Here is an 8,519-nt window from a genome sequence, read left to right as displayed (position 1 = left end):
CCAGCACTTTCTGCTGTGATCCCTTTTATAGTGGTCAGTAGAGGTTTCCAGGAACCATCTAGTTCCTGAGACTAATACGTGACTAAAAGTTCATAATTTGTCCAAAATAAAGCTCAAAAGGCAAGAAAGGACAAATGGAAATGGGATGGAGGGGATTGCAACCAATGTCACAAAGTATATGTGCATTGTTGAGTGGGAAAATTTGCTCAGTAAATTTTTACCCAAATTACATTAAAAAAAAATTATAGAAGATTATCTAGAGCATTGTTTCTATGGCACAAAATGTGTAAAGAAGTGAAAGTTGTCCCCTTTACACTTGAATCTCTTTCTTTAAATGTAGAAAGAGAGACAAGAGAAAATGATCTCAAGGAAATGATTCATGTGCTTGTAGACACTGAAAGTCCCAAGTCTGAGGGTCAGATGTCAGGCTAGAGGCTTCTTCTGACTACTGTAGCTGCAGGGACTGATGAAACCAAGATCAGCAAGTCAGAGAGCAGGCTCACACATCCAAGATCTGCAGGCAATATGGTAGGAGGCTGATTCAAGTCCAAAAAACCTGGAGGGAGGTCTCTCGCTAATCTAATCTAATCTGTTGGATGCAGCCCATATCCCCCCATGAAACTCTTTTTAAACTTATTGACTGCTTGCTAATTAAAATCTCATCATAGAGGTGGTTGCATTCTATCAGTTCTGTCCAGGACTATGACATTGTATCAGACAACATCAAGGGAAAGACTGTATCTTAATTGCCAAACTGGAGGACCACAGCCAGAGACACATAAACGCAACCCTTACAACAGCCTGTCATTACAGGCTTCCTGTAGCTGCTGTGATAGATTACCCCGGATGTGGGACATACATTTGTGATACCACAGTCTGGAGACCAGAAGCTTGAGAAAAGTCATATGGGACTAAACTCAGGGCTTTGGTGAGGTTGTTTCTTCTGGAGGCTCAAAGGAAGAATCTGCTCTTGCACTTTGCAGCTTTTGGGGCTGCATCCCCCCAGTCTCTACTTCATCACCACACTACTTTCACGTCTGTCGTTTTCTTTCCTTCTGTCCTTGTCTTCTAGGACACTGATGATAACACATGGGGCCTTTATAGTTAATTCAAAGAAACCCTGGTGACGAAGGGGGTTAAAAATTGTGCTGTTAAAAGCTAGGAAGCTCTTATGGCTTAGTGGTGAAGAGTTGCGGTGCCAACCCAAAGGCCACATGGTTCAAATCCACCAGCTATTTTGTAGGAGAAAGGTGGACAGTCTTCTCTTACACAATCTACAGCTTCTGAAAACCTGCTGGAGGGTCAGCTATGGGTCAATTCCAACGTGATGGTGTGTACTAATCAAAGGTTGGCTATTCTAACCCCTCAACTACTCCTCAGAAGGAAGATGAGGCTCTCATCCATCTTGAGGACCTTACAGAGATGGTTCTGCTGTGTCCTCCAGGGTCACCCGGTGTCACAACTGAATCAGTGAAGTGGATTTGGTTTGGTTAGATAATTCAAGACAATCTCCTCACCTCAAGATCAATAACATAGTCTCTCTCTGCCTTCTCTGCACTAGGAGCAGCTTTCCTGCCACAGTCCCTCATGCCCTGGAATTGTATACCTGCACCAAGATTAGTCTCCACTCCTTCCCTGGTCAGGAGGCCTCTCAGCTGCTGAGCTGTCCATTGTCTGCGAGGTCCTGAAACAACTAGAGACACTGAGAGATAAGAACTTCAGCTGCTTGACCACGTTCCTTGGTTTCATTTATCCCTAGTCGCAGCTTCCAAACGAGCACCATCTCAAGGGATATTGACACAGTAGCCAAGATTACTGGGCCTGCCACGGTTGGAGTGGCTGGGTCTGGAGCTGGGATTGGGACTGTGTCTGGGAACCTCATCATTGGTTATGACAGGAATACTTCTCTGAAGCAGCAGCTCTTCTCCTACACCGTTCTGGGCTTTGCCCTCTCAGAGGCCATGGGGCTCTTTTGTCTGATGGTGGCCTTTCTGATCCTCCTCACCATGTGAAGGAGCCATCTCCACCTCCCATAATTTATTGGTTTTCTCCACCTTGTGTCTCGTCATATATGTTCTTTCCCCTCTATCTCCCCAGGCAACCTGAGGAAAGTGATTAGCTTAGGATAAATACTGTATTAATAAGATAGGGATCTCTGGTGGCCTGGTGGCAAGAAGCTGCACTGAAATCCCGTAGGCAAGCAGTTTGAGGCCACCAGCTGCTTTACGGGGGAAGGATGGGCAATATTCTCACTCCCAAGTGATTAACTGCCTCTGAAAATCCTCCATAGAGTCAGCTATTGGTCAGTAACAACTCTACAGTACACAACAACAGCAGCATTAATAAGATTTAAAAAGATCAATAACAGAGGAAGAAGAGATATGAGAGCTATTACAGAGAGAATCTTGAAACCCATATCACTAAACAAAAATATGTATGAATTTAATAGGAAAAAATTTATTCTGCAAACGTTCACACAAGTGACAATTAAAAAAGAATTAGTGAATTTTTAAAACACAGGTTCCGGTTTGGATTATGGGCTTACTTCTGAGATTCTTTGATTTGGACCACTTACCTCCTTTGTCTGCCTTCTTTGGAGTCATTAACCTCCAAAACCTCTGCCGTGCCTGGCAGCCTGGGACCAGTCAGCCTCTGAAGCTAACTGAGCTCAACTTTGCTGCCTTTGGATTTCTCAGCCTCGGAAGCCAGCACCCCCTGCCTCTCCTGCCAAACTTAGGTTCATCAGCCTCCATAACTATGTGGGAAATCTCTCTTCTGATATCTGACACACAGACCTGGGTTTTATCAGACTTTACAAGCACGTGAGCCATTTCCTTCAGGTTGTTATTGATGTGGCAGACACTAGGGAAACATCTGAGACATTGGCTTCAAACTGTTCCAACCATGAACATGAGAACTGAATCCTCAAAACAATTAGCCTATAAGACCAACAGGGTAGCATCAGTCTACAAACAAAACTCAGAAGATAGAAGGGTCAGGAAAGAAGAAGAATGGAAATGAGGAGCCTAGGCAGGGACTGGGAAGAATGCTATTACATTGTCACATTCAGAACCAGTGCCGCAAAAGAGTGTATAAATTGTTGAATGGAAAACTAATTTTCTCTGCAAACTTTCACCTGAACTATATTGAAAAAACCAAAATATTTAACAAATAAACCCAACTGTGCAGGTTTTTTAAAAGGATCCAGGTGCCCGTGTCGGTGGAGAGAGAGTCTGAGGGCTGGGACCTCTGGCCCGAGGTACCTGGGTGACAAGATGTCGGTTTCCTTAGTCCAAGCCACTGTCCTGGCGGTCAGCTAGAGGAAGCTGCAGCCCACCTGGCCCCCTAACCCTGACACCTTCAGCAGCACACAAGACTTCTTTTTATTATTATTATTAATTTTAATGAAAATTTACAAAGACTTTGCATTTCCATTCATTGTTGCACTTTTCTCTCTGCTCTGCCTACCCCTCCCTCCAATTCACTCTTCTCTTTGAAAAGTAAAACAAAATTTTTTTCATTGTTATACAATCTCACCCCCCCAGGTCCACTCCACTATGCAGCCTTCATTCTGGACTCCTGTCATGATAATAATACCTAATCACATATTTTAAACAGTTTTCTCCCTCATCTGTTTCAATGCAGTATACATTATTTATCCCCTTTTTTCTTAGTTTTTCCCCAACCCCGATGTCAGTCCCATTTTATAACAATGGCACTATGTAGTATAGTCCTTTTGTGACTGAGATATTTCATTCATCTTAACGTCCTCCAGGGTCATCCATTTTGCATAATATTTCATGAGTTCATCCATTTTGCATAATATTTCATGAGTTCCTTGTTTTTCAATGCAGCATAGCATTCCATTGTGTGAATATACCACAGCTTCTCTATCCATTCATTTGTGGATGGGCATTTATGTTGTTTCCAACTCCTTGTTATTGTGAACAAAGCCACAATAAACATGGGTGTGCATATATCTGCGTGGGTGGCAGTTATGGTTTCTTTGGGTATATTCCCAGTAGTGGAATTGCTGGGTCAAATGGTATTTCTATTTGCAACTTTTTGAGAAAATGCCATAGTGGTTGCACCAAAAACAACTTCTTAAAGATAAGCCTGAACATGTAGGTGTGAAAATTGATATTCGAACCAGAGGTTGCAATGGCCTTTCTTATACTTTAGAATATATAAAGACAAAAGGAGATTCTGATGAAGAAGTTGTTCAAGATGGGGTCAGAGTGTCCATCACAAAGAAAGAACAGCTCACCCTTTTAGGAACAGAAATGGACTATGTAGAAGACAAATTATCCAGTGAGTTTGTGTCCAATAACCCAAACATCAAAGGAATGTGTGGCTGTGGAGAAAGCTTTAACATCTGAACTCTCAGGACCCTTTCTGCTGCCGTTACTTGCAGGGATACTAGCAGAAACCATGGGCCTACTGAAAAATTGTGTGACTGTCATGTTGTTAGATTCATAATACATTGCTGTCTTCTGAGAAAAAGAAAAGAAAAAAAAATGTGATAAGCCAAAAAATTAGAAAAAAAATCCATACTGTAATCCCTTAACCATCACTAAATTCTCTTTGCCATATGAGGAAGCATTAGGGTCTCAGCAAACCTCTACCAGCTGCTGGTATTCAGCCATGTTGGTATCATTCAGCTCTTCTATTTTAGGGTGTGGGGAAAGAGTTTATCATTTGAAGTAAGGCTCTGTGACAAGATAGAACTCAACATCATTTAGCTGTGAATTTCTTTCTCTGTGCTGCATCTGTCTAGTTTAAGTATCAAGATGATTCTGTTGTTGTTGTTGTTAGATACAGTCAAGTTTCTTCTGACTTATAGCAGCCTGTGGACCACACACTGCCTGGTCCTGCAGCATCCTCCCAAGTGACGCTGCTGTGTTTGAGCTCATTGTCACAGCCTCTGTGGTAGCCCGTCTTGTTGAGTCTCCCTCTCTTTTACTGATTCTCTACTTGACCAAGCATGATGGCCTTCTCCAGGAATTGATCCCTCCTGCTAATATGTCCAAAGTCTCTCCATCCTTGCTTCCAAGGAGCACCCTGGGTGTACCTTTCTCTCTCTCTCTCTTTTTCCATTTTAAATACGATTTTATGGCATTTTGGTGAAACTGTACACAGCAAACAGCAAATTAGGTTCCCACTTGTCAACTTCTACAGCAATTGTTCAGTAACATTACTTACATTTTTGTCAATGTGTCATCATTCTCTTTAATTAAATTCTGATCTTAGTCCATTTCGTAGAATTGATTTGCTGTTGCTGCTGAGAGCATACAGAGTAAACAAGCACCAGTCTAACCTCTGAAACTATAGTCCTACATCAGTCGTCACATTAAGAACTGAACTCACCCCCATGGCTCAACTTTCAGTGAAAAAATAGCCAACTACACAAGGTGAAAGGGCAGTATCTACCCAGAGAAAAATCTTAGAAAAGAAGCCCTGGGCACATAGTGGGTTAAGTGTTGGGTGAAAAGATGGGCAGTTCAAACCCACCAGCAGCTCCTCTGGAGAAAGAAGAGAAAGCCTCTTCCCATGAAGATGTCCAGTCTCCAGAACTCAACAGAGGATGACTATGAGAAGGGACTGATTTGACAGCGGTGGATTTGGGAAATGCTTCAGAAGACAAGAAAGGGTAGGAGAAGGACTAATAGAAATGGGAAACACAGGAGGACAAGAGTGGGGATTATCATCCATATCATAACACAAAAGGTGCATGAGTTGTTCAGTGGAAAACTGAGCTCCTTGTTCATGCAAATAACAAAAAGTTGGAAAATTTTGTATTCTTCAAGATGTGTAACCATTTTCGTTTTCGGAATGGCTCCACTTTCCCCAGGACATTTTTTCTTAATTCTGGTAGTTCATTGTTGTTGTTATGTGCTGTTGAGTCTCTCATGACTCACAGCGACTCTATGGACAAGAGCTCTCTGCACCACGCCCTAGCCTGAGCCATCCTCTCTGTCGCTAACACATCTATCCCCATTATTACTGTGTCAATCCATCTCTTCCAGGGTCTTCCTCTCCTGCACTTCTCCTCCAACCTTCCAAGCACGATATCCTTCTGCAGGGACTGATCTCTCCTGACTACATGCCTGAAGTATGGAAGACGGAACTTCAAAATCCTTGCATCCAAGGAGCAGCCTGGTCTCACCCTGTCTAGGACAGATCTGTTCTTTTGGCAGTCCACAGTGTGTTCAATGGGATAGCTGATATTCCTTGCCCATATTCTGTAGTGCTGCTTGCCCAAAGGCTCAAATGCACCAACAGCTACATAAGAAAGATGGGCGTTACTATGTACCGCCTCGGAAGCCTGGAGGAGGGTCACTATGTGACCATAGTGAAGGGTCAGAACCAACTCGACAACAGTGAGTCGTTTGTCTTTGTTATTGCTTGTTTTTAGCCGCTACCATGATTCAAAGGCATCACTTCTCCAATGTTCCTTATTTGTTGTCCAACTTTCACATGTATATGAAACTATTGAAAATATGGTTGAGTCTTTAAAGTGTTACACCTTTACATTTTGATATAAAAGCAGATTTGCCCAATACAATATGTTGTTTGCCTTCTTGAAAAGATTGAATATTTAGCAAGAGATTTGCCCAAAACAATATGCTGTTTGATTTCTGCTTCCATGGGCATTGACTGTAATTTCAAGTACAGTGATATCCTTGACAACATCTGTCTTGTTTCTGCTTATCACGATGCTGCTCACCGGTCCACTTGTGGAGACATATGTTTTTGTTATGTTGGTGTGTAATCCACACTGAAGTCTTCAATTTTTATCAGCAAGTGCTGATAAATCATGTCATCAGTTTGTCTCAAGTTGTTAATAAATCTTCCTTCAATCCTGATGCCACATTCTTTCTCATAGAGACCACTTCATACCTGAATTATTTTCTCAGGATGCAGATTGAATGGGTGCAGGCATGATGCACATCTTTCCTGATTTTAAACCTCACATCATCCTCCTAGTGTTAATTAATGAGTGTTTGAGCAAAAAACCCAAACCCTCTGTTGTCTAGACAGTTCTGACTCATAGGGACCCTCTTCTGGTTTTCCAAGACTAAGTATTTTTTTTTATGGGCACAAAACAATTTCATTTAAAACTCCTGCTTACATAATAATGTCAAGCTAGATAGTCCTTCCATGCATTTTTTTTAGCTTGGAAAACAAATTAAGATATTTAATAATTAATGGAGGAACACTCTAAAATCCACCCAGAAACAGTGGGCAAAGTAACTGATGTGGTGTTATCGCTGGTGTTCAGCTTTAAGACGGGTAGGAGGTGCTGAAGACTCACAATAGCCACCAAGTCACTTACTTCGACTTACACAAAATTCAATAAAGAATATACAACAGAACAATTTAAACAATTATTCAACAGTTATGAATACCTTGAATACAAGTTGTAAGCTTAGAACAAGTACCTCAGCGGGAAAAATATTCAACATGTTTCTAAGACATTGAAGGTGAGGAAACATCATTCACAAATGATGTCTTGTGCACAGGTATATTAGTTTCCAGAACACTGGGAAAAACCATAAACCATACAACGAATGACTTTCAACTGCTTAACCTTCTACCATTCTCTTGAGTATTAAGCCCAGGCCACCGTTGGCCACTTGCAGGGGTGTCTTTTCTTCTTTGTTCTCAATGTAAATACTTGCTCCTTGGGACACCAACAGTTTTGCTTCTTCCAATCTCTCTTCATCACAGGCTAAATGTAGAGGAGTGTTACCTTCAGTGCCTTGGATATTTGTGGATGCTTTGTAGTACAGAAGTATATGAATCATCTTCAAGTTACCCTTGGCTGCTGCCCGGTGCATTGCTGTAGCCTCAAAATGGTCCTTAGCATCTGGATTAGCCCCACCTTCAGTAACATGATGGCAATCTCATGCCTGTTCTTGGAAGCTGCATAGTGCAGAGGAGTACAGCCATTTTGACTGACAGCATTTACTTGAGCACCTTTTCCCAGAAGGGCTTTTACGATCTCATCTTGGCCAGCAGAAGCAGCAATATGAAGAGGTGACCAACCTGCATCATCTTTATCATTCACTGACACTCCAAGTTGCAGCAAGAATTCAACTATTTCTGTATGTCCTGAGGAGCATGCCCAGTGCAGTGCAGTTCTGTTATCCTGATCGGTTTGAGTAGCCAGAGATTTATCGGCCAGGATGATCTCCTTCAACTCCTCCAGCTTCCCGTTGTAGGCCAGGCTGCATACCGTTAGGTTCGATACACACCCCTCCATTTCGCTTTCTTCACGCTCTCTGGCATTTTATTTATTTTTTTTATTTTATTAAATTTTATTAGTTTTGATGAATATTTACAGGGATTTGGGGTTTTCATTCCTTCCTTGCTGCACCATTCTTTCTACCCTCCTCCCCAGTTTGTTCTTCTTCCCTGCCATCCGAATGTCTGTTTTAATTGTCCAATTGCCACAGTGCTTGTCAAAGTCAGTTCTGATTAATCTCCTTTGTCGGTGTGTCCTTTGCCATTCCCTA

The 8,519-nt window shown here is 42.0% G+C and overlaps 2 pseudogenes; one reads left to right on the top strand and one right to left on the bottom strand.

The window, feature by feature from the left end:
* The first annotated feature begins 3,275 nt into the window (after positions 1 to 3,275).
* LOC102853501 lies at positions 3,276 to 4,379 on the top strand (annotated as a pseudogene).
* Positions 4,380 to 7,586: 3,207 nt separating this feature from the next.
* LOC102853084 lies at positions 7,587 to 8,266 on the bottom strand (annotated as a pseudogene).
* Positions 8,267 to 8,519: the final 253 nt, after the last annotated feature.

Source organism: Elephantulus edwardii, unplaced genomic scaffold (assembly GCF_000299155.1).
Source record: "Elephantulus edwardii isolate Elephantulus edwardi_28Jun2011 unplaced genomic scaffold, EleEdw1.0 scaffold00132, whole genome shotgun sequence".
NCBI lineage: Eukaryota > Metazoa > Chordata > Mammalia > Macroscelidea > Macroscelididae > Elephantulus > Elephantulus edwardii.
This window is presented reverse-complemented; position numbering and strand designations above follow the sequence as displayed.